Raw genomic sequence first — 27232 nt, 5'->3', positions numbered from 1 at the left:
CCTGGGCAAGTCACAACCCCGCTGCTTAGACAAAAAAAAAAAGAAGAAGAGGTCTTATAATTCTTATCTAATGCCACTATTTCAGAGATGAGAAGACTGAGAGAGACCCAAAGACAATGACTTATCCAAGGTTGACTGATTTCCACTTTAAGGCTCTTCCCATGGCTCTATCTGATTCAGTTAGCCAATATTGTGGCCATTGGCTAGATGTAATGGAAATGCTGACACCTATTCTCTGCTACAAGGTAAACCCTGATACAAAGACGAAATAGAAAGTAAGAGTGATGTCAGGTGAGAGCCTCTGCTTCCCCTCCACCTCCATCCCTAAGGCATGAAATGTCTTTTAAGCACAGAGTTTTTTTATCCCACAATGAGCAGAAGGCCTAGAATAAAAATACTACTGAGAACACAGTGACAAATTCACAGTAAGATATAAATCAGAGCCAAGACAGGATTCCAGGTCCTCCGACTCCATGTCCACCATAGTCACCATATGTCCAATCCAATCCAGTCCAATCCAACAAGCATTTATTAAGCACCTGCTATGTTCTAGGCACTGACCTGGGTGTTAACACAAAAACAAAATAAAAGTAAGTTCTCACCCTCAAGGAGCTTACATTCCATGGGGGTGGGGCGGGGTGGGGAGTAGAATTATTGAATGGAGAAATGTTGTTTTTGTTGTTGTAGAATAGAGAAAATACTAATAATTGGTGAGATATAATGCTTCATTATATATACGTGTGTGTGTGTGTGTGTGTGTGTGTGTGTGTGTGTGGAGAGAGAGAGAGAGAAGATGGCACATGAGCTGAGCCTCAAAGGAATCCAGAGCTTCCAAAAAGCAGAGTTTAGTAGGGAGTGTCAAAACATGAAGGACAAAAGCACAGAGATGGGAAATGCCATAGGGAGTTCAGGGAACAATAAACAGGCCAGTTTTGTTGGTATAAAATTATACGAGATCCTTCCCTGAGAGCAAGTTTCTTTTGTTTTCAATGAGGAGAGAAATAGAGGCGACACTGGCATAGGAGGCACCATAAATGAGTGTAGTTGTAGAGAGAATGGAGTTCCCAAAATTTTCAAAGCCCAATTCTGGCTAGCAGATACATCATCCTGGGATCACCTAGAGGATTTTCCCAGTGGATGACCCAGTACCTAGGAATTGTTAGGGCCCTTGGATTCTGCATGAATCTTTTCAGATCCATTGGGAGTGGGGGTAAGGGAGAACTGTCGGTTACTGCTTCAATGAGTATGTGACCTCTCAGAAAGTTATCATTTTAGAGTCCTCCTTCCTATGTGACCTTCATTGGCCAGAAGGAATGAATGCTGTAGCTCCCAGACATGGCAGCTACACCAGGAAAATCTGTGTTATATGGGACGTTCCAAGGAGCTGTCAGGAATAATGAGCTAGACATTGGGACAGGAAATGGAATGTCTCAATAAATGAGCATCACTTTCTTTTCTCTTTGGTAAGAAAATTGAGTTTGGCCCTTAATCCCCTCTATACTGCTGTGGGAACCCTTGGAGCAAAAGTCATTGGTTTGCAGGAAATGTCTAGAATACACAGGGTAGAAGCCCATCTATAAAGAGCATAGAAAGAGCAGTGTATTTGGTCATCACGATGGTATCTAGAAACTGGGGACTTTTTGATGAATGTGAGGCAGGCTGGTTGTGAAAGTGCCAGTTTTCCTGACTCAATAAAAAGTAAACTAGAGAGCCCTGGATCATCTCTTTTCAGCATAGCAGACACAGAGGGGTTCATTTCTTTACATTTTCTTTTCTTATTAGGACCTCAATAATCATTTTTAAACACAAGCTTTCAATATATAAAAAGGAAAAAGGAAAATTGTATCTGAAACTATGAACTTTAGTTTCACAGTTTATTTTTAAGTATATAAGAAATTTAACATGGTAGTAGCAAATTGCCCTATTTGGGCCCCCAAAAGACCAAAATTGCCCCAAAATGACCAAAAAAATTTTTTTCATATGTACTTTTCAAATGCTTTATTGGTAGTTATCATTCCTTCTAGCATGTCTGTCACTTCTGACCAACTATCTCAGAGCCTCCCCATCCCCCCTTTCTGGCATAAAAGCTTTCCTTTGTAACAAATAAATTTAGTCAAGAAAAAAAATTCCACACAGAATTTTTTTTAAACATCTGTCTCTTCTGGAATAGCCACAACATAATGGCTTAGTCATCATGCTGTCTGCTCTTCAGGCATCATCTGTGTCTCCTTCCTGCAGGCAGGACAGAGGACTCCATCTCTGGGTTCCTTGATTTTGATGGGTGAGATTTTGTCTTGTTTTTTTCACACCACTTCCTGGCCATCACCACACTATGCTACCACACACACTACACCCCAACCTACTTTGCACTACTCCTATATATATATTGTCTTTCTCCCACACACACACCCTAGCCCCATTAAAAGGTAAGCTCTTTGAGGGCAGGGACTATCTTGCTTGTTGGTATGTGTATCCCCAGAACTTAGCACAGAGCTTGGCACAGAGTAACCCCAAAATAAACACTATCTATTTACCTTGACCTATCACTCTTCTTTCTTTTCCCATCTTTCTTTTCTCACTTATTATCTCTTCTTCTCTTCTTTCTCTATAACATACAACTTCATATCCTTAGTCCATGAAATATTTTTTCTTCCCCATATCCATTTCTTTAAACATTCCTATCATCTAGTATATACTTGAGGCACAAAGAGAAAATACTGGGGCCTAGTCTGGTCCCAAGTTATATAAAATGCCACCATTCACCAAGCCTTTACTGAACTTCTAAAATGAGTAAAGAAGCATTCAGAGCATCATGGGAAATACTGTCTGCAATTTGTTTATCTAAGTTTAATCCTTGAGTGACTTGTGGGCCTTGCACTAGTATGCTCATCCCACTCATACACCCAAGCCTGCCCATGGAGCTGGGGATAGCGTGAGGTGCCCACCTGGGCTGCTATCTCTGCTGGTATCTGTTCTCTCATAGCTGCCATCTCTGTGTGGCAACGTCACTCTGGGGACAACTCTCGCCCCTCTTTACCTGTACTACCTTATACCAAATCCCACCCATAGTGAATAGCATTCTAGCAAACACATGAAGAATCTTGGAGATGGAAGGGAACTCAAAGGTCACGTAGATCAACCTATATCTAAAAGGAATAGATAGATAGATAGATAGATAGATAGATAGATAGATAGATAGATAGATAGATAGATAGATGGATGAATAAATGAATGGATAGCTAAATCAATGAATGAATATATACATAAATAAACTAACAAAAGAATGAAGGAACAAACAAATGGATGAGTAAATAAATGAAGGCCCCTCTATCAAATACTCAATGTATGGTCATGCTGCCTTTTCTTCAGTCATGACACGCAACATCCAGCCTTTGTTTGAAAAATGGTAGGGAATGCACCATTGTTCCACTCTAATTGTTAGGAAAATTTTCCTGACATTAAGCCTAAATTTTTCTCCTTGTGACTGCTACCCATTCCTTCCTATTCTATCCTCTAGAAGCAAGCAGAATAAGTCGAATACCTCATTCACATGTCCAGTCTTCAAACACATCGTAAGATCCCAGAATTTGAGAGACCCCAGCTGTCAAGTCTGGCTCAGACACAGAGGAATCCACACTATAACATACCCAGTAAGTGGATGTCCATGCTCTGCTTGAAGATCTCCAAGGTAGAAACCACATCTCTCAAGGAAGAACATTACACATTAGGCATCTCTGTTGGGAAGTTTTTCCTGACATCAAGCCTAAATCTGCCTCTTTGCAATTTTTGCCTACTGTTCCGGGTCCAAATAAAACTAGTCTAATCCTTCCTGTATATGACAAACCTTCAAACACTTGAAGACAGCTTCCATGACACCCTGAGTCTTCCTATCTCCAGGTGAAAAGCATCCAATTCCTTCAACAGATCCTCATATGATATGGATTCAAGGTCCTTCACCTGGTTGAATGTCTCCTTTGAACATTCTCCAGCTTTCTAACAACGGCTTTCTAAAACTGGTACCCAGAGCCCAACACAATAATAACAATAGCTAACATTTGTTTGTACATCACTTTAAGGTTCGCAAAGCACTTTTCAAATTTTACGTTGTTTTAATCCTCACAAACAACCCTGGGAGGTATGTGCTATTATTGTTGCCATTTTACATGTGAGGAAACTGAGGCAGGCATCAGTTAAGTGACTTGCTCAGAGTCACACAAGAGAAAATAAAAAGATTTGGAGACACAAATAAAGCAATTTGTTACAATCATGTTAAATTTAACATTCACTATGTAACAAAGGTTCACCTAGTTTCCTAGCTCCAGATGATGGATGACTAAGGTACCTAATTTTTCAGGAACTGGAAGCTATGCCCTCTTAACATAGCCCAAGAAGGCACTAGTTTTTTGATAGTCGTATTATACTGCTGATCCATAATGGGCTTGCAGCCCACTGCTACCACGCTCCTCAACCCCTCACTCACCCCTATTTCAGTAAGCTTTAGTATATATGCATTCTGGGACTCTAACAGTCAAACCAGTTTTCACTGCCTCACAGGCTGGTCCATGTTGGACTCCATGCTAGGGTTTACAGTTACTGAAATATCAGAAGGAACTCATGATGATGAAGCAGTCTAATCTCGAAGCTGATCACATAACATAGATCCCAATAACCCAGGGACAGCATTTTAGGGAGGGGGTAGAGAGGAGAAGACGAGCAGTGAAAAAAGAAAAGAGAAGAGAAGAAAGCAACATCCTGCAGGTCAAAAGAGAAGGATATAGACAACAGTCAGAACAGGAGAAAGACAGGCTCTGTCTAGACAATACCAAACTATTCAGGTAAAAGTGAAAAATTGTATCATCTAAATGTTTTGTCTACATGATATCAAAATATCCGGATAAAAAAAGTGAAGAATGTAGGCAATCTTTTGGATGTTTTATGTGCATGACATCAAATCCCTGGGACCATTAAAAAAGGGTAAAAGGAAGTTTTCCTTTAAGGGCTTAGAGTTTAATTTTCATTGTGTTGCTGTGGGTGGGGGAGAATTAACAATAAATCGTAATTTCCTGATGCCATGCTGTCTCAAGGGATGACCTAATTTGTAGCTAATAAATCCAAACAACATAACAACACTTATTTTCAAAGTGAATTTACTTGTTTTTCCTGTTTGAAAAAGGGCAGTTCATGTGGAAAGGCCTCTAAGTAGCCTTCCATATTTTAAAGAGCTAAGTATCCTTTTCATCATAGACATAGTGTGCTAGCTCCTTCCTGAAAGGGCTTTTTTACTTCCAAATGTTTGCCCATTTCCCAGAAATGTCCCATCTCTCCTCTCCTCCGACTCTGAGTGAGTCTAATGAATGATTGTTGGAATGGATGGATTGGGGCTACTTGACTCAAAAGGCAAATTATTATTCAGGGAAGACAAAAAAGTCACTAAAGATGTATAACCTGTATCAAGTTGTTTGCCTTCTCAATGAGGGTGGTTGGGGAGGGAGGAAGGGAGAAAATTTGGAATCCAAAGTTTTGAAAACAAATGTTAAAAAAAATTGTTTTCACATGCAACTGGGAAATAAGATATACAGGAAATGGAATGTAGAAAATCTATCCCACCCTACAGGAAAATTGAAGGGGAAGGGGATAAAGAAGGGAGGGGGTAGATAAAAGGGAGGGCACATTAGGGGAAGAGGTATTCAGAATGCATGCCATCTTGGGGTAGGGGGAGGGATGAGATGGGGAGAAAATTTGGAACTCAAAATCTTGTGGAAGTGAATGTTGAAAACTAAAAATAAATTAATTAATTAACAAAATAAAAATAAAAAGTCGCTAATGAAGCTATTACTAATGTAGGTGGTGAGCCTCACTCTCTCTTCCTGCAACTTTGCCCAATTCTGCCTCACTTAAATCCAATTCAAGCATGATGCCATGAATACAATAATGCATTGAAACAACAGTGTAAGTAATTGGTCCTTACCACCACCTCCAACCCCCAAGCTATAAAGGGTTGTAATCCCCTGAAGCTAGTAACTGATGGTATAGGTGTTGTTGGAAGTCTACCTTTGCCTGGGAGTTGTTGGTGGGAACAGTTACTGGGAAAAGAGTTTTTGAATGTGCAGGGCACATAGTGTGTGGAGGATAGAGAATCTGGAAGTCAGATGAGTGATTACTTGGTTCATCTGATTATGCTCAAATAGCAGACTGTGAAGCTGTGTGTGTCAGTGAGGTATAAGATAGTGCATGTAAGTGAGGCTATGTTTTGAGTGTGGGTTTCTGAGCAATTTGATAGAACATTTAAAACCTTTCATTGTAAATCTCCATAAGGTTTGGTTTGCAGATAATCCTGTATATAGAACATAAGAGTATCAAAGAGTCAGGTGCCCCTATCCTGTAAACTTGAGACACATTGGGTCCTAATACCAATTCCCATGATACAATTCTAGCTTCAGGGACTATGATGGTGAAAGCCTGAAAAGTGGATATAACTGGTTGGCTCAGTTCTGACTCAACATGGGAAAAATAGAGTACCTGGAGGAGAAGAGGCAAGTAGACCTGAAGCCTGGAGGCTTCACTGTCCTGTAACTCAGGTCTTCCTGAGCCCTGGGCTGGCATTCTATGCACTGTACCACCTAGCTGCTGAGATCCTATTTATTAGCAAATTCGTGCTTTCATAATTAATTGATCATGTTCAAAACATTGTGCCTCAGTTTACCTTATTTTCACTGTAAGCTTATGAAGACCAGGTCTTTTGAAGACCAGTTGAAAGAACCAGGACAATTGAATCTGGACAAGAGAAGACTTACGGGAACTTGATAGCTGTCATATGGAAGAGAGATTTGACTTGTTTTGTGTGTCCCCAGAAGGCAGGGTTAAAAGTAGGCAGAAGTTATAAAGAAGCAGGTTTAGGTTTGATTAAGGAAACACTTCCATTAAGAGCTAGCTCAAAGTGGAATTGGCTGCTTTGGAGAATAGTGGGTTTTCCCTCTGTAGAGGTCTCAGGTGAAGATCGGAAGATAACTTGGAGAAGTTATAAAGGTATTTGCTATTTGGGTATGTGTGGACCTCAGTGACTTCTCAGGCCTCTGAAGCTCTCTCTACTTCCTCCCTAGTGACCTGATCGTGGCTCTTCTGTCCTCAGTGCAAATTGTTCTTTCCATGGACTCACCTTAAAAGGCAGTCTTCTTTTGAGAAATGCATCCATTTAAGACTTCTGTGCCACCCCACACTCCCTAATCAAACTTTCTCTCTCCTTTCCATTAAATAAATCTCCATACTCTCTTTACTTATTTTTCCAAATGAGAGTTTCAACCTCTTCTCCAATTTCCCTTTGTCACTCTACACAAATTGAAGTCCCCTTACCAACCTTGCAGTCATTTCTGGTAGTGTCTACTATAGTATCCCCAGGTAGCTAGGTGGCGCTGTGGATAGAATCCAGATCTGAAATCAGGAAGACCTGCATTCAAACCCAGTCTCAGACACTTACTAGTTCTGGAACCTTGGACAAGTCAGTTACCCTGTTTGCTCAGTTTCTTCACTGTAAAATGGAGATAATAATAGTACCTATCTCCCAGAGGTGTTGAGAGGATTAAATGAAATGATGTTTATAAAGTGCGTAATACAGTGCCTGGCACGTAGTAGGTATTTGTAAATGCTAGTTGTTATTATTATTATTATTATTATCATTATCATTATTATAGCTCCTCCATAAGCCTACTTATAGAATTTAGGCTACTTGAGAGCAAGGATGGTAGTGGTGTATTTGTTTTCCCAATACCAGTCAAGATGACTTTACACACTTTTGGGGGAAGGACAGAGAGTTCTGTAAAAGTGTTTGGCCCTATTATTTATTTCATTGAAGTAGGGTACTCCCAGAGCAGAAACTCCCTCCACTGATTGTCAATAGTATTAAAGATCTATCTCCGGCATAGAGAAATTAAATGACTTTACATGGTCATTTGACTATGTCCAAGGCAGCATTTGAACCCAGATCTTCCTTCCTTCAAAGCTAACCCTCAGTCTACTCTGTTCCTCAGTTTCTCCACTTGTATGTATTAAGTGCATAATAATAAGATGTTTGGGGAAATACAAGCCTGTGATTTTTTTTTATGTAAGGAACTCTTGGTGATGAAACTCCCTCTACCAATGCAGAGTTGCAACTATTTTCCAAACTATAATCCAGACACTACTTAATAATACAGTAGGTATTTAGTAAATGTTGAATTGAATTAGTCAATGGCAGAAGGTTGAATAGGTTTGGGACTGGGTCTCATGACCCCAGACCTTCCAGTTTCGTCACATGTCCATAGCTAATGGTAGTGACTAGACAGGATTTTAGATGACAGATGTGTGTTGGGGATGGGGACAACCAGACTTAGAAAGCCTAACCTACTTGCCTTCTTTGGGTACTCCTAGGATCAATTATTTAAGAGTTCAACCTTCTCATTCTACAAAAAAAAAAAAAACTGAAAGAGTGATTTGTCCATTACCTTTACCACTCTGGCCTCAGTTTCCTTGTGTGTTTGAATATGTAATGGAAAGAGCACTACATTTAGAATCAGGGGATCTGGGTTCGAATTCTTTGCCATTTAATTCAATATGTAGTACTCTTTCTACTACATATTCAAACAGTTTTTCTAAATCAGAGATTCTTAACCTTTTTCATCTCCTGGAGCCCTTTGGCAGGCTTTGGAAGCCCTTCTCAGAAGACTATATTTAAATGAATTAAATCAAATACATAGGATCACAAACAAAGCCAATTGTATTGAAATATAATTATCAAAACATTAAAAAGCAAAACCAAACCAAGGTCATAGACACCAGGTTAAGAATCCCTCTTGACAGAGATGGCCTATTTTTTCTGTATTGGCTACTTGAGTCTTCTTTGAACTCACTTTAGCTCCATGGGGAGAGGCATAGAGAAGACTTGTCCAGTACAGGGCATTTTGCTCTTCTCATCCAATTGCTTCTTAACTTAATGCACAGTGCCTCTGAAACACTCTGGTTCCCTGGTTTATGGTTACATAAATACACAGATCATTATCTTAACAACCACATTTATCTCAGGAATCATTTCCAAGGGCCCTGCACAGAGGAGAGCTGGATAGCCCTGTTACACAATGGCCCTGCATTCATTCTTCTCTGGCTTTTGTTTCTGCCCTTGATCTGAGATACCCTGAATATTTTAAATTACCTCAATTATCTTCTGCCTTTCCCTTTGTGAGGATGCTTCTAATTGTTCATTTCCTTGGGTCTGTACTCGAGTTTTTTCCCTTGTTGAGATGTCTCTGAGTTGTCTTTTGGAGGTATGTATATTTTGATATTATGCCTGCAACTCAGAAACGACATAGACCTTTTAACTTTGTAATTGTTCTAGTTTAATTTATACATCTTTCTTTTTGGGGGGTTTCTTTGCAATTGATATAGTTCCTTGGAGTTTTTCCCACCCCATTTAGAAAAGCAATGCCTAGGATCTTATGGGATATTTAATTGGGAGCCAATAGTTCTGTGTTCTAGTCTCAGCCCCAACTCTTTTCCCATCTGACCTTGGACAAGCAGGCTCTGGGCCCCAGTTTGCTTCATCTGTAAAACTGGAATTATGTCTGTCCTGACCTCAACAATTTGATTCTACAAATATTTGTTTCTGTGGTGCTGGAGAGATGCAAAGTGTACATAAGAAGGCAATATACCTAAATAACATCACAGTAAGTGAATACTCTTTGAAAATCATAGCTACAAAGAACAAAAAAATAGATTTCCCTCCCTTCTTTGCAGAGGTGGGGTACTATGGGTCTGGAATATCATAAGTCTTGTCTGACTTAGTTATGGTGTTGGCTGGTTTTGCTGAGTTTTTTTTTCTTTTTTAAATTTTGTGTTTGTTTCTTTTTTGATTCTTTACTACAAGGAAGGCAATGTGGTGTCAAGGAGAGAAAGTTAATCTAGAAGCCAAGCCCACCTCTGACAGACTGCCTAGGTGACCCTGAGTAAGCCATTAATCTCTCAGTACCCTAGGTAATTTCCTAAATTTGGGGTTAGTTGCACACCTGTATTAGCAGATGAAATTTCTTTACCTTGGAATTCTCTTTACCAATGAAATAACAGATACAGTCTTTATCCTTATTACAAGGGGGAGCTGTGGAGGACGAGGGCTGGAAACACTGTACAATATAGGGAACTGAAGGCAGAGAGGCAGCTGAAGACCTGACTTAGAATCCTGCCTCCATACTTACTAGTTCGTTGTGACCCTGGGAACTACTTTCAGCCTCAGTTTCCTCACAAAATGTGCCAGTTAAAGCCCTTACCTCACAGGCTTATTGGGAGTATCAAATGTAGTAACATACATAAAGTATGTTGCAAATCTTAAAGTGCTTTATCTCAGTTATTACTAAGTAAAAACAAAAAAAAATCAGTATTTTTTTAAAATAAGAAAACCCTAAATGCAAAGTATTTTTATTCAGTGATATTAGAGCAATCACTACCCAAGCATCTCCTACAATATTTGGGAGATCAAAAAAAAAAAAAGTCCTTTGTGTAGCATGTGGGGGAAGGGGAGGATTGGGAAGCATCATTTTCCAGGGAACACAAGCAGGGAAGAAGACAAGGAGAGGGAAGATGGGAGTGAACAAATTGTTTTCTTTTTTTTTTCCCCATAATCTACTTGTGACACAAGAAATAGAGCTAGAATAATATAATATGCTTTTCCTCCATTGATTGGACTGGTCCCCTGGTGCTGTCATCCTCAGCATGGAAAGCTGCTAGAGGACCAGTAACACTACTGCACAAATCACTTCCCAGGTGTGCTCAAAAAAAAAAATTCTCCAGGGAGAACTGAAAATTCAAAGATGATGTTCAAACATTGGCACAAGTACAAAAACACTGGCATTCTCTTATAGCTGCCTTGCCTATGCACCCTTTCTTTTGCTGATCTAATCTTTTTATCAGACATTGGTCTATTCCTTTTTCCTAATCATCTTTAAGCTTTGAGTTCTAATTTCCTCAAAATTTTCTAAGTCTCTAGTATGTGTAGAGAACTGTGCTACATTCATGATTAGGAGTACAGAGACTTAGCTTCACATCTCAGAGCTCTGCTACCTTGGGTAAGTCACCATCCTGGTTCTCAGTTTCTCCAACTATAAAATGAATAAGTTGTAACAATTCATTTTGACAAGCATTTATTAGGTGCCTACAATGTACTAGGCACTGGGACATACAAAAACACTCCCTCAAAAAAAAAAAGAAATAGTCTTTTTGTTTTCAAGGAGTTTGCATTCTACTCAGTAAGGAGCACAAATATAAGGCATATACAGATAAATAAATGCAAATCCATTCAAAGCAAAGACAACATAATTGGAGGGGAGAAGAATGGCTAAATTCTAATTCCTGGGCATCAAGAAAAGCTGTTTGTAGGAGGTGGCATTTAATGAAGCCTGGAATGGAACTAGGGATTCTTAGAAACAGAAGTAAGGAGGGAGATTTTTCCAGGCTTGGATGGGGGTGGGGTGGGGAAAGAAATAGCCAGAGCAAAACTACCTACACACACACACACACACACACACACACACATCCTTATTTTATTTCATTTCGTTTTCTTTTTTTGTTGTGAATTTAATTATGGATAACTATTCTAAGATATAAAGAACGTGGAAGAGAATTGTATAGGAAGCTGTGAACTTCTGTTATATCTTTAAAAAAAAGACTATTTTATATATATATATATGGTATCCCAAAAGTCTTAGTGCAGTTTTAACCTTTAGTAGCTTAAAAATGCATTAAGACTTTTGGGATACTTCATGTAAATACATATTGAGTGTCACAAAGTAGCTGCTCCATTGGTGTTTCCTTTTACATTTCCTTTTTCACTTCTTTTCCTTCTTAAAAATATTTTATGCTATTCTTTTTTTTCCCATGCCAATCACTACTTTCTATTCACTCACTTCCCACTCACTCCTAGGAAAAGCTCTTCAAGTCACACCACTGGTCACACGTGAGGATGTAGGTTAGATTCTGTGCCCATCATCCATCACCTTCATGCCTGAAGGTGGAAGGCAGCTTTCATCATCAGTGTGTTGAAGCTATGATTGGTTTCTGATTAAGTCAATTCTGAAGTCTCTCGAGGTTTTTCTTTTCCTGTTATTTTGCAAACCGTTCTCCAGCTTGCTTATTTTGCATATCATAAACACGATTTGGGCAGCTAGCTAGCCTAGTGGATAGAATGCCAGGTCTGGATCAGGAAAACTCATCTACCTGAGTTCAAATCTGGTTTCTGACCCTTACTAGCTGTGTGACCCTGGGCAAATCACATCACCCTGTTGGCCTCAGTTTCCTCATCTGTCAAATTAGCTAGAGAAGAAAATGGCAAACCACTCCAGTATATCTTCTGAGAAAACCCCAAATGGGGTCACAAAGTCCAACACAACTGAAAAAACAACTCAATAGCAACAATGATAACAGGAATATGGATTATCAATTATTGATCATCTTGGCTTTGCCACACACTTTCTAGGTGACTTTGGGGTCACTTAATATAACTGGGTCTCAGTTTCTCCATCTGTAATAAAAAGGGGTTGGGCTAGATGATCTCTCAGATTTCTTCTAGCTCTAAATCTATGCCCTTATCTCCCTACAGCCCTTTAAGGACCAAAAGCAGAGCTCAGGCGACCCTTCTCTAGTGAGAGAGTAGAAAGGATAGGCTTTGGGGTGATAGATGAGCTGGTCCTGAGCCCCTGACTCTCCCTGCTCATCTTCTCTTCCCTCTTGTCTGTAATCAGGAAGCTTATGAGCTGGATGACAACAGTGACTCACCACCAGAAAAATAAAATCGTTAGTGCAGGGCAGCTCAGTAATGAGGTTGGTCATTTCTGACAATGGAAGGAATGTCCCCAGAGTCTTCCCAGGGTGTTGCCATTCATTTCCCTGGCTGCCTCTTCAGGAGAGCCAAAAAGGGAGGCCAAAGAAAGACTCAGGGAGTCTCCAGGAACCAATAGAAACAACAGTCTTAGCCTGAAATGATTTGGGCAGGGCCAGGACTTTGAAATGGCAAAGAGAAAAATAATGCACATGGTGAGAAAATTGGTCAGGCTATTTTCTGGGGTCATAATTTGAGCTCTCTGGGACACCAGGTAAATGCTAATGTTTATTCTGCTGCATTTTTATTTCTCAGATTCATCACATATGGCAAATACTACAGGCATTAGCCAAGAACCCAGTGCTTTATAACAACCTCTTAATTATGTGACAAGTATCCAGGAGTTCCCCAGTTCCTGAAAATAAGTAGCTATTGTAGTGCATGAGGAATCTGGCCCAGAAACTACAGGGAACTAGGTGGCACAGTGGCTGGAGAGTTGGACCTGGAGTTAAAGAAGACCTCGGACACTTGTTAGCTTTGTGACCCCTGTGCAGTCTGCCTCGATTTCCCCTCTGTAAAATGGGGATAAAAATAACACCTACCTAATCAGGGTTGTTGTGAGGATAAAATGAGATAATATTTGTAAAGTGCTTTGCAAACCTTAAAGCACTATATTAGTGCTAGTTATTATTATTATGGCTTCACTTGGTAAAATCAGTGCTCCATAGGAGAGGAGAGGAGAGGAGAGGAGAGGAGAGGAGAGGAGAGGAGAGGAGAGGAGAGGAGAGGAGAGGAGAGGAGAGGAGAGGAGAGGAGAGGAGAGGAAAGGAGAGGAGAGGAGAGGAGAGGAGAGGAGAGGAGAGGAGAGGAGAGGAGAAAAACATTATAAGCTTCTGAAAAGTAAGGCCTGGGCCTTATAAACCTTTGTATCTCTATCAGTGCCTTAAACTGTATTTTATACAGGGATAGAGACGGGCCTAGACTAGTATTCTCTTTCCCATCAGCTTCACTCTTGGGATTCCACCCTACCATCATCGTGCCTCTGCCCTGGGGAACTTCTCCACACCCACCATTACCTTTTTAGCTTTCCCAATTAGATTGTAAACTCCTTGAGGGCAGGGACTGTCTTTCCTTTTCTTATTTGTAGCCTCTGCACACAGCACAGTGCTTGATACATAGCAGTCACTTAATAAATGTGTACTGTATTGTATGATTTCATTTTTGTTTTTGAGTCATTTCCCCATTTGGAGTTTTCTAGGCAAAGATGCTGGTGTGGTTTGCCATTTCTTTCTCCAACTCATTTGGCAGGTGAGGAAACTGAGGCAAACAGGGTTAAGTGAATTGCCCAGGGTCACACAGCTAATAAGTGTCTGAGGCCAGATTTGAACTCCCGGAAGATGAGTGTTCCTGGTTCCAGATCCAGTGCTCTATCCACTGCTACACCTAGCTGCCTGTGATTTCATTAGTATAGGGAATTTCTGGATGAAGAAATTCCCTTTACCAATGCAGATTGGCATCCTCTCAGTCACTTAGAGTCTTAGAGAGGGCTGAGAATCCTAACAGTGTAAGTGTTCTGCCCGGGGTTGTGCAGCCAGTTTGTGTCAGATGCCAGACTCCAGCTCTAGTCTCCCGGGATCTGAGGTTAGTTCTTTGTCCTCTATAAGTGACCACTGTCTTTGGCTTTGTATGTAGCAGGCACTTGATGAATATCTGTTGAATGAATGAGTGAATATCCTGATCTTACCATTGGTTTTGTGTGGGACAGTGACCCCAACCCAAATTAAACTCAGAGACTTCTCAAGGTGGAAAGCAAAGGTTACCTTTATTACAATCTGGTGAGATGGCTGTCTGCTCCTCCGATAGGCGTGGTGAGAGTGAGTGAGAGAGAGAGAGAGAGAGAGAGAGAGAGAGAGAGAGAGAGAGAGACCCCTAACAGGGGCCACCTTATAAAAGCAAATCTCCGCCCACCATGAAAACAAGTCTCCACCCACCACTATCGCTTACCCCCTTAACTGGGGGTGGGCTTACATTCTAAGCTTGAAAGTTTCTTCCTATCCCCTTAACCTGGAGGTGGGGCTTACATTCCAGGCCAGAATTCAAAGCCAAGGACAAACGGCTCAGGTTGGGGGTGGGGCAGGGCTTATTCTTTCTGTTAAGTGCTTAAAAACAGCGTCTGAGTGGTGAAGGATTTTGAAAGTAGTAATCAAGAATTATTTGACCTTTTGAGGAGCCTTCACTTCTAAGAGTTCATTTCTCACACTACCTTCTGAACTCATTACCTTAATTACACTGAGAAGTCTTCACTGGGACATCCCATTCAGTTTCATCATACTTTCTTCTATCTCACTGTAGTGTAACAGGCTCCCAGAGGACCCCTATATACCCTTCTCCATAAACACACACACACACACACACACACACACACAATTTCCTTCCAGGGCTATTCCAACATTTCAAGGTCCTAACCTATGCTAACTTGGGGAATGGAGGAGCAGTGAAATATTTAAAGCCTCTAGGGGTCCATAATGTAATGTGAGTTGTCAAGCCACTGAAGCATGGGTAGGGAGCTTCTAGCAGAGCTATAACTAAGACAACAAAAATGGGACTTTGCCTCAGGGGACAAATGTGGAAAAAATACTTTCTTTTTTGGGAAGGATTAGGGGCTTGCATACTTCCTTCTCCGGGAGAAGCCTTCCCCCATTGTAAATGCCTTCCCTGTATCTCATGTTCCTCCACTGATCTATGCTGAAGTATATGATAGGGTAACCTCAAGGTGACGTGGAACTCTTCTTGTAAAGCCTGCTCTGCCCAAATTCTTAAGTGGACAAAGGTCCTACTGCTTCATGTCCCAGCACATGAATGGTTTTCTGGATGGTTTTTTGAGCCTCTACACTTTCCCAGGTGAAAAAAAAAATAGTACTTTTGGCTCTGGTTTCTAAGGTTTCTGGAGACTTCTCTAAAGGAGGATTTCAGATGATTAGGATGTATCCATCCCAAAGCACAATGGTCTTCAAGTTCTGGGGGGGCCTGGGGAATGGCTCCAGTATCATAGGGTCATTAGCTTTAAAGACATAGAGCTATAAGGAATCTTAAAGCAGGGATGTGCTGATAAATATAGAAAGAAAGAAAGAGAGAGAGAGAGAGAGAGAGAGAGAGAGAGAGAGAGAGAGAGAGAGAGAGAGAGAAAGAAAGAAAGAAAGAAAGAAAGAAAGAAAGAAAGAAAGAAAGAAAGAAAGAGAGAAAGAAAGAGAGAAAGAGGAAGAGAGGGAGGGAGAGAGGGAGGGAGGGAGAGAGGGAGAGAGGGAGAGAGGGAGAGAGGGAGAGAGGGAGAGAGGGAGAGAGGGAGAGAGGGAGGAATGAATGAATGAAGGAAAGAAGGAAGGCAGAAAGAGAAATGTATGCAGAACAGACTCTGAAGTCCAATCTGCATTATTAATATTTTCTCCATCGATTTCTTAAGTATAGACAATCAACAAGACGATAACTCAAGCCCTGATTTGTAGCATGCAGCGATTTCTGAAATGTAAATGTGGAAACTGAAAATTTAACAATCAGCTCTCTAGAGCCTATGAACTTTCTCCAACACACTACCACCTTAAAGGCCATCTAATCCAACCCCTTCATTTTTATAGATGAGGAACTGAACCCTAGAGGGGTTCAATGACTTGCCCAGCGTCATGGGGCTAGTAAGTGGTCTGAGGTAGAATTTGAACCCACCTCTTTCCAAGGACCTTGCTGGGAGTTCTAAACTACTTCAGGAGTCCAGACTGAATCACCTATCTTTTTCTCAACTTCCTCCCCTCACCCAGAAAGCATGGGGTAGTATTAATGACTCTGGGTCTCAGAGAGTTCTCTAGTTCAGAACCACAGCTTAGGGGCAGTCCTGGAGAAGCCCAGAACCTTTCCTAGGGTCCGGGATCCTTGGGTGTTTATATTATGCTGTGCTGAAAAGAGAGACCATACGTAAATATAGTGGAAAGAATTTGGGGATTGAAATCAAGAAAGATCTGTTCAACTCTTCTCCCTGATACTTACTAGGTGTTCAAATCACTTAACATCTCTGAGCTTTCATCTGTAAAATGGGAGGAGTAATGATGGCCATACCTATCTAACAGGTCCTTTATAAGAATAAAATTAAAAAATAAAAAAATGCCTTTTAAACCAGATACTATTATTAGGGGGCAGCAAGTTGGCATAATGGTTAGTGCACTGGACTTGGAATCAAAGAAATTTGAGTTCAAATTCTGCTCTGATATATTCATTAGCTATGTGGCCCTGGGAAAATCAACCCCTCAGCTTTAGCTTCTTTATCTATAAAATAGGAATGGGGATAGCCAGGTGATACAGTGGATAGAGTTTCAGGCCTGGCATCAGGAAGTTCAAATCCAGCCTCAGACACTTAGTAGCTGTGTGATCCTGAGCAAGTCACTTAACCCTGTTTGCCTCAGTTTCCTCATCTGTAAAATGAGCTGGAGAAGGAAATAGCAAACCCCTGCAGTGTCTTTGCCAAGAAAACCCGAAATGGAGTCATGAAGAGTCGGACATGGCTGAAATGATTGAACAACAACAAAATGGAGATAATACTAATCACTACCTTAAGGAGCTGTTGTGCAGATCAAATAAAATAATATTTGTGAAATTCTTTGCAAATTTTAAGATGCCCTATAAATGCTATCATTATTATTATTATTATTAACTAAAGATGAAAGCATTATACATGAAACCAAGGAATCATGGAATCTGAGAGTGGGAAGGGCCATCAGAAGTCATGCAGGCCAACCGTTCTGTGTGGAAGGAATTTCCACAGTGACAACCCTAACAAGCGATTGTCCAGTCCCCAGGTAAAGATCTCCACAAAGGAGGAACCCAGCACCTCTCAAGGCCACCCATCTCACTTGGGGACAATTGGCATTGAGAGAAAACCTTTCCTGACGTCCAGCCTAAATTTGCTTCTTTGCAATTTCTACCCGGCTATTCCTGGTTCTGCCTTTCTTGGGCCAAACAGAACATTCTAATCCCTCTCCCACAGAAAGGACTAAGTTTAGCAAATAGGCCTTTAAATACTTGAAAAGGCCTACCCTGTTCCCCTCACGTCTTCTTTTCAAGGTAAATATTCCCTGTTCCTTCCACCAAAAATTAAGCATAAAGCACTTAGATGTTTCAAATGCTGCACATAAAGTACATTAGCTAAAAGTAAACCCAAGACAGGAAAAATCCACAAAATGAGGGATGATTGTTTTCTCTATAAGAGGATTGATTTCAGCATTCCTATAATCAGTGTGTTTTCTTCCTCCCTACCCTAGGGCATCATAATATGACTAGATTCACAAAAATTAGGTTTTGGTACAACTCTTTAGGAATTTTTTGCTGTTTGTTTCAGTTATATCTAACTCTTCATTACTTCCATTTGGAGTTTTCTTGGAAAAGATACTGGAGTGGTTTGCCGTTTCCTTCTCCAGCTCATTTTACAGATGAGGAAACTGAGGCAAACAGGGTTAAGGGACTTCCCCAGGGTCACACAGCTAGTAAGTGTCTGAGGCCTAATTTGAACTCAGGTCTTCCAGACTCCAGGCCTGGCACTCTATCTATGCACCACCCAACTGCCCTTCTTCATGTGTGCTCTTATGTAGTATAAGGCACTGTATTTGAGTGAGTTGCTGAAGGGTGGAGGTCAAGGTAGCCCATGGCATCCAGGCCTGTCACAGCCTCAGAAATGTCCCAGGCCTCAGAGGCCAGAGCCTGGGAGCCAGGAGAGGAGGGAGGGGAGCAGCATAGCTTAACTTTCATTGTTCAGTGATCCCAGTTGCTTTTGACCCCTCAGGAACCTCAGAGAGTCATTTGAGCCCATTATAGCTCTAATTACAGCAGCAATCATGAGCACTTTCTTTCCTGACCACAAGCCTATATGTGAGGAGAGCCTGGTTCAATTCTGTCCAGGCCTTGTCTCTGCTTCTTCTCTAATAACCATGTAGCCACTAAATCAGTGCTTGGGTACTGAGCTGAAATAGCCCCTGTAATCCACAAGACTCACAAAAGGTTCATGAAGAAGGCTTCTTCTCATCCTCCTTTCACAGAAATCTAATCTCAGAAAGCAGAGGGGAGGTACTGTTCCTGCCCCTGCCCCCTGCTCTACCCCCAGCTCACCCTTTGCCTGCTCTTTCTTCCCCCATAAGACGCCTACTTGAATTGGCTCTCAGACCCTCTACATTTTCAATTTGGGTAGAAGACATTAAATAAGAAAGGTTTACTTAGACTCCTGAGATATTTCTGAACTCTAATGCCCATAGAATTTCCTGGTACTGAGAATGCAAGTCTGTCATTATGGTATTTGCTGAGCCAAAGATTGTATTTAAGGTTTCGAGATGATGCTTATTATAACCCTCTCTCTGGTTATCAGGCCAAAAGGATGACATAAGTAGCCTTTTCAGGGGAATTTGCCAGAAGAAAGCAAAATGCAACTAGGCACAGAGAGATTCACTTAGGGTGAGTACTGGGTGGCAGAATTTAGGGGAGAAGGAAGGACTTCCTAGCCTCCAAAGGAGAAGTCCTAATGAAAGAAGAATGCAGCTAAGGAAAAGATTGACCTCTGAAATGAATCCACTTGAAGGCAGAAATGGGGTCATTGGGTAGAAGCAGCTGTATTCCTTCTGTACATCTCTGTGGAGGGGGAAATATCTTCATGACACAGTCAAGTTTAGAGATGCCCAGACCTGATCCTATAAGTATATGAGTCCATGAGGAATCATGGCTAGGAGTGTGGTGGAGGAGAGATCTGTTCATATTAGTAACATTGGACATGTCCTAATAATACTCCTGGGTATTTGGGATTGTCAAACACCATTTACTACTTCTTTTATTACCCTTATTTCTGTTTGTGTGATTAGATGGCATGTCACTAATGTTAGGTCAGTTCCAAAGAAAGAAGAAAGATCTTCATTCTCTGCTACCCTGCTCCAACTCTAACCTTCAGCCTCTGGCCTGGTACTCCATCTCAGGCACTGGGGATGTAGGCTCCTGACTAGTGACAGTTCTCCATACCTGTTGTCATTGTTCAGTGGTTTCAGCCACATCAGACTCTTCAGGACCCTATTTGGGGTTTTCTTGATAAAGATACTGGAATGGTTTACTATTCCCTTCTCCAGCTCTTTTGACAGATGAGGAAACTGAGGCAAACAGCACTGAGTGACTTGCCCAGGGTCACACAGCTACTAAGTGCCTAAGGCTGGATTTGAACTTGGGAAGATGAATCTTCCTGACTTCAGGTCTGGCACTCTCTCCATTGCTGCCATAGCTACCCACCTAGCTCCATATTCAGCTAGACCCAAACCCTCCACTCCATTCTCCAGTCACCTTTATTCCATTCTGCTCCCTGAATACTTTTCCCTTTCCATCTCTAGCTCTAGAGACAGTAATCAAAGCAACAATACCATTCTTGGATAGGACACATCGTTCAATTATTTTACAGCCCTGCTTATCATCCCAGTAACTTCCCAAACCAGAATTCCTTTCTCTCCTCTCCCCTCCCCCATTCCCCTATACTTATTGTATAATATTATAATGTTAGCCTCTCTAGAGTGGGAATTGTCTTGCTTTTTTTATTTCTATCCTCAGCATAACACCTGGCACAAAATAAGCACTTAGTAAGTAATTTTTTTCATTCATTCATTCATTCATTCCACCATTTCCTTGCTCTGCCCCTATAAGAGTCATGCATGAATCTTCATTCAAGCAGTCATTTGTCATGCCACATGGCACATCACTGATGCCAGGCAGAAGGCCTTATCACAGCAGTTATCTATGATCACATCTCTTTTGACTGTGGATGCATTTTTAAAACACAGGTTTTACATGCCCATTCTGCAGGCACACATGTCCATTCAGATGCTCAACCATACATACAGGAACACCCATCCCTCCGCCTTCCCCCATTAGGTCATAGATTTCCAGCTGGAAGGGATCTTAGGGACCATCTTACCAAAGTTCTCACCTCTTTTCTGCCATGATTCCCTTTGGCAGGCTAGTGAAGCCTGTGGAGCCCACCCCAGAAGAGTTTTTAAATACATAAAATAAAGCACATTGCTCTACAAAGTAGACCAACTGTATTAGATTATCTAAAATAAATTTAATAAGTTAATTGATTAATTAGTTCATACCAGGTTAAGAACCCCTGATCCAGTACCAGTCTTTCACTTAGATGAAAAAACTGACATTACACAGGTAATACCAGCAGCAGGATTCAGCCCCTCAGACCTCTGATGGCACATATGATTGTATCTGTACAAAGGAAAGACAAGGAGAAAATGATATACTCAGAGGTATTCATATACACATAGCAGCAAAAATAACAGATACACATGAGGCATAATCAATTTCTATCTTAAAACTTCTTCAACCTCTTCTTTCTATTTACAAGACTATCTTCCTAGCCAGGCCCTCATTCTGGCTTACCCATATAATTACAATAGCTGTCTAATAGAAGCCCCTGCCTCAAGTCTCTTATCACTCCAACCCATCCTCACATCACTTCCAAAGTGTTTTTCCTAAAGCAGAGGTCTGACCATGTTGTTTCCTTATTCAATAAGCTCCGGGGGTTCCTTATCTTGTCCAGAATCAAATTCAATATTGACATTGGACATTTAAAGCCCTTCACAACCTGCCTTCTGCTTACCTTTCCAGGTAAGGCTTATAAACATCACACACACACACACACACACACACACACACACCCCTTTCATATACTCCATGGTCCAGCCAAACTGGCCTTTGTGCTATACCTCTCCCATGACATTCTATTCCCCATCTCCGTGAGTTTATATAGCCTATCCCACCGTGGCTGGAATACAGTCCCTCCTCACTTCTAGGGATTTTTAGAATCCATAGATTCCCTCAAAACTCAGCTCGAATTCTACCATCTACATGAGGTTATTCCAAATCCCTCTTGCTGCTGGTAAACCACCCCCTCCCTCCCACATGTACACTTGAAAGTACCTTGTTTGTGTACATGTTGTTTTCCTTGATAAAATGTAAGCTCCCCAAGGGCAGGAAATTTTTCATTTTGTCTTTTCATCCCCAGTACCTCCCACCAGTGCCTGGCTCTTTTTTTGTTTTTTTAACTGAGGCAGTCGGGGTTAAGTGACTTGCCCAGGGTCACACAGCTAGTAAGTGTCATGTGTCTGAGGTCACATTTGAACTAAGATCTTCCTGACTCTAAGGCCTGTGCTGTATCCACTGCACCACCTAGCTGCCCACCCTGGCTCTTAATAAATGTTTGTTGATTGATCGGGGCATATTTGTACACAGTCTGGTGAACATATATTCAGATAGAACTCCTGCCATTCCCTTGATGGCGAACAGTGACCCTATGTTGCCACATCTTGCCAGACTTCTGTGGATTAACACTCTACTCAACTCACTTCTGTCTTTCATCTCACAATGTCCAGGTCACTACCCAAATCCTTTCTCGTCTTTTCCCATTCTCTTCTCTAGCAACATGCTGCAAGGCTCTGTCCGTAGTCCTGACCTGTTACCATCTTTGTCACTCATTTGGAGACATCAATTATCCAAGACTTTTGTAAGGCCTACTACACACCAGGCATTTTGCACCATGTTGAGGATGCAAAGACAAAAATGAAAAATTGCCTGCCCTCGTGGAGCTGGACACAGACATCGTGCTTAATAAATTTGCTGGTGACACAGAGCTGAGATATCTAGGTAAATAAAGACAATGTGAGGCTCAAGATTCAAAATTATTTCAATGGGTTGAGATGGCAAGGCAAAAATATAATGATATTTAATGAGAATGAATGTCAATTCCTGAATTTAGGTTCAAAAGAACAATTTCAAGTCTAGGAGAGGGAAGGTCTTCATTAATAGCAGTTCAAGTGTAATTCTAGGTATGATCCTAGAGTTTTAGCGGATTATAAAATCAAATATGAGTCAATAGTATGACATGGCTGGCAAAAAAAAAAAGGATTGCATTAATGGAAAAAGAAAATGTCCAAAACAAGAGAGGTAATGATCCCACTGTACTTTGTACTGAGCTGGCCTCCTATACAACCAGAATGACTCATAATTGCCTGTAGGAGTTGAAATGATGTCATGGTCTTGGAACCCTCCTTAAGTTCCCTTGTCAATGAAGGTCTTCTAGCTAAGAGCAGATGACCACTTGTAAGGGTGACATAGAAGACACTCCGATCTAGGCATAGTTTGGATTAAATGACCTTTGAAGTCCCTTCCAACTCTGCCAAATCTCACTTTTCACTTAATAGCTGTGTCACCTTGGATAAATCACTTAACCTTTATTAGCTTCAATATCTTCATTTGTAAAATGAGGATAATAATAGCACATACCTCCCAGGGTCATTGTGAGGATCAAATGAGATAATATGTCTATAGGGATTTGTAAACCTTAAATCTCTAGCTATTAAATTAAATGAAATGCTAGCTATTATTATTTTTCTGAAATCCTGTGATGGTATGAATTCTAGAGAGGAAAAATCAATAGCTTGTCTTATGGCCTAGATTTTAAATTCCCATCATTTTCTCATCCTGACATGTTCTCTTCCCTCCCTTCCCCTCAGGTATTTATTATTGGTTCTTCTCTTTAAATCCCATTTACTGCTGACATGCATTTGGTTTCAACATTTCACCTTCAAGGCATGTCAGTTCATTATTTATATTTAATCAAATGCATATATTTATTTTTTCTTCTCATGGTTTTCTGCCTTAAATTGTATGCTTCTAGGGGAAAGGGACTCCATGAAAATCTCTTTGAATAACGATACATGCAAATGAGCACTTGATACCTTGTAAACCTTAAAGCACTCTAAACATATCAGTTATTAGGAGCCATACTAATATTACTTGCTTTAGGTGGCTGCCAATAACGTGCTATGAACAGATTCATCTCTGTGTACATATAGTATCATATAAGCACCTACATGTTTTTCACACTTCATTTTTGAAGAGGACCAATGACATCATGGGGTGATATCTTGACTCATGCATGAACTGGATTTAGGTGAGGCAGAGTTGCACAGAGCCATCAGCCTCATAATCTCTTTCAGAGCCATTGAAGTCTAGTGGCAAGACAAAAGTCAAGATGGCTGGGGATGGACCAGTATGCAATGGATGACTTTGGCATCTCCAAGCTCTTAGAGCTTCACAGTGCCTGCTTTAGCCCCTTCATGGCTGTTGGAATACATTGTCCTCATCCACCATTTGGGAATGGCTTCACATGCTTGGGGTAGACATCCCCCTAACTCACTGATGAGTTTGAGGCCAGTTAGTTACCTTCAACCTGGTTCAACCAGGATGGTTTTACCTGGGTGTGGCTGCTGTGAGTGCTACAGCTTCCTGGAACCAGTGAGAGTCAGATGGCAGGTGAACACCAAAGGAGGATAAACGATCCTGAAAAGGGCTCAGCAAGCCCTCCTACCAGAGGGGCTAGTCCTCCATGATGATCGCATACACCCCACCTACATGTACGTGGAGAGATGCAACATACACACCTAGATTTGCTGCTATAGTGCATTGATTCTATGGACTATGATGAAGTAACACTGGACTCCTTGCTGTTCCTTCCTGAAATGAGACATTCCATCTCTCAGCTCTAGGCATCTTCCCTGACTATCCTCCATTCCTGGAATACTCTTCTTCCTTATCTCTACCTCCTGGTTTCCCTCAAGTCTCAACTAAAATCTCGCCTTCTACAAAGAGCCTTTCCCCATGTCCTTCAATTCTACTGCCTTCCCTCTGGTGATTATTTTCAATTTATCCAATAGATAGCTTTTTTTTTCCATTTGTTTCCATATTGTGTCCCCCCCCCCCACTTAGAGGGTAAGCTTCTTTGAGAACAACGGCTGTCTTCTACCTGTCTTTCTACCTCCAATATTTAGCACAATGCATGGCAAAAAGTAGGCCCTGAATAAATATTTATTTACTGATTGCTTGGCACAGGCTTGTTGTGGTGGCACAGTGGATAGAGCACCAGGCCTGAAGTCAGGAAGACTCATCTTCCTGAGTCCAAATCTGACCTCAGTCACTTACTAGCTGTGTGACTCTGGACAAGTCACTTAACCCTATTTGCCTAAGTTTCCTCATCTGTAAAATGATCAGCAGAAGGAAACAGCCCAAGAATGCCCCAGATGGGGTTCACAAAGTGTCAGACACGACTGAAAATGCCTGACCAACAGCTGAATCTCTCCCCCTACTTCTCCTCCCCTGCCTCCATCCAAAATCCAGTGCTTTTGTATTGTGGAAGAAAAGTAATCTTCAATTTCATCTTTTCTCTTTCCAATCCATACTGCAGCCAAAATAATACTCTTCAAATCTTATTTTTGTCTGACAGGTCTGACCACGTCACTCTCCTACTCAAAAATCTTTATGGATTCCCTATTGCTTTTAAGATAAAATACAAATTCCTCAGCCTCGCATTTAAAGCTAATCTCGTTCGAGTTGATCTCTCCAAATATTTCATAGTGCTCCTCAACCACATGGCCTGCTAGCTATTCCGTGAACTTGTGGTGCTATCTCTCATCTCTGTGCCTTCTCAGAGCTTGCCTCTGGTGCCTGGAATTTAGACCCTCTTCCCCTCTGCTTTTGGGACCTCTCCTATAAAGCTTACCTCTGGGGCCATCTCCTATGCAAAGCTCTTCCTGACAGCCTCAGCTATTGAAGCTCCCATCTTTCTTGTACCATCTTCTTGTCCATTTATATGGTGGGTCTCCCAGTAGAATGTGAGCTCTTGGAGCACAGGGGCCACTTCAAGGTTATCACTGTATCCGCAATGCATGTACATGCAGTAGAAGCTTAATGTTTGTTGAAATGAATTGAACAAACACTAACTGAGTATGTGTTACATACAAGGGGCCAAAACTACATGTAGAGTCTTTGTCCTTAGTAAAGGAGGATGGTGTCTTTACACATACTTCAATGCTGTTGTTCAGTTGTGTCCAACTCTTTGTGACCCTGTTTGGGGTTTTCTTGGCAAAGATATTGGAAAGGTTCACCATTTCCTTCTCCAGCTCATTTTACAGAGGAAGAAACTGAAGCAAACAGGATTAAGTGACTCACCCAGGGTCACACAGCTAGTAAGTGTCTGAGGCTGGATTTGAACTCAGGAAGAGGAGTCTTCCTGGTTCCAAACCCAGTGCTCTATGCACTATAGTGCCACCTAGCTGCCCCAAGTACTTTACTACAGGGCAGTAAGTGATAAAGATACTATGGGGGATTCTGAATAAAGGCTATAGTTTAGGGTGAAAAGCGTTCATTTTCAGCACAGTGCCTGGCACATATGAGGTGCTTAATAAATGTTTATTGACTGACTGGGAAAGCCACTCAAATAAATGGACTTTTGTGCTGAGCATAAAAAGATGAGTGTGCTTTTGACACCCACACACTAGAGGAAGGTCATTCCGAGAAGATGCATTAGGGAGCTTTTATCATACTAGGAAAGAAAGTGGTGCAGTGGGCCTGAAGTCAGGAAAGCCTGAGTTTAAATTCAGCTTCAGATGCTTACCAGCTGCATGACCTTAGGCAAGTTACTTAACCTCTATTTTTCTCAGTTTCCTCATCTGTAAAATTGGAGATAGCAATAGCACTTACCTTTCAGGGTAGTTATGAACATAAGGGGAGATAATATTTGTGAAGAGCTTTGCAAATCTGAAAGAACTATATAAAGCCTCACTATTATAAATAGTATTCCAGCATACTTTAAATGAGAGGAAAGGATTCAGAAGGTAATGTAAAAAACATAGCCTTGGCTTGCTTTGTAATAGATTCATAACAGCTAAATACCTTTGATGGTCTCTGTACCTAAGATCTCAGGCAGTTCAGCAACAAAGCCTGGGACACAAAAGGAAACGCATCTCCAGAGGCTAAAGGAAACACTCCAGGGAAGCTGATCCCCAAAGTCAAGCTGCTCCCTAATGAGTCCCATCTTTGTCTGTTCTTCAAATGGACTATATATAGATAGCTAAAGTCAACCTCTAAACCCCATAAATGATATGCCTGCTTCTATCTGTTTATATATGCTGGCTATAGATAGTCCTAGCATTAGAAAGAAGCTGGTATACTCCTCAAGTCTATTGCCCAAAGCTGCTGCCTTCCTACATCTAGAATTCAGCTCTACTATCCATCCTTGTTATGCTACCAGGTGGAGAACAGGGAATGGATGTTGGATAGAATAAGGTGTGTGTGTGTGTGTGTGTGTGTGTGTGTGTGTGTGTGCGCGCGCGCGCGCACGCATTTGACTACAGAGTAGAACTTGGTTAGGAGAATAGACTAGAAAGTTTGTTTGGAGCTAGACAGCAGAGTGACAAGAAGTTTGTCAAAAAAGTATAATGGGGGCAGTTAGGTGGCACAGTAGACAGAGCACTAGCCCTGGAGTCAGGAGGACCT

This window comes from Phascolarctos cinereus, unplaced genomic scaffold (assembly GCF_003287225.1).
Source record: "Phascolarctos cinereus isolate Bilbo 61053 unplaced genomic scaffold, phaCin_HiC Scaffold_5;HRSCAF=322, whole genome shotgun sequence".
Taxonomy (NCBI): domain Eukaryota; kingdom Metazoa; phylum Chordata; class Mammalia; order Diprotodontia; family Phascolarctidae; genus Phascolarctos; species Phascolarctos cinereus.
The sequence above is the reverse complement of the archived record's forward strand: the minus strand, read 5'-3'. Positions refer to the sequence as shown.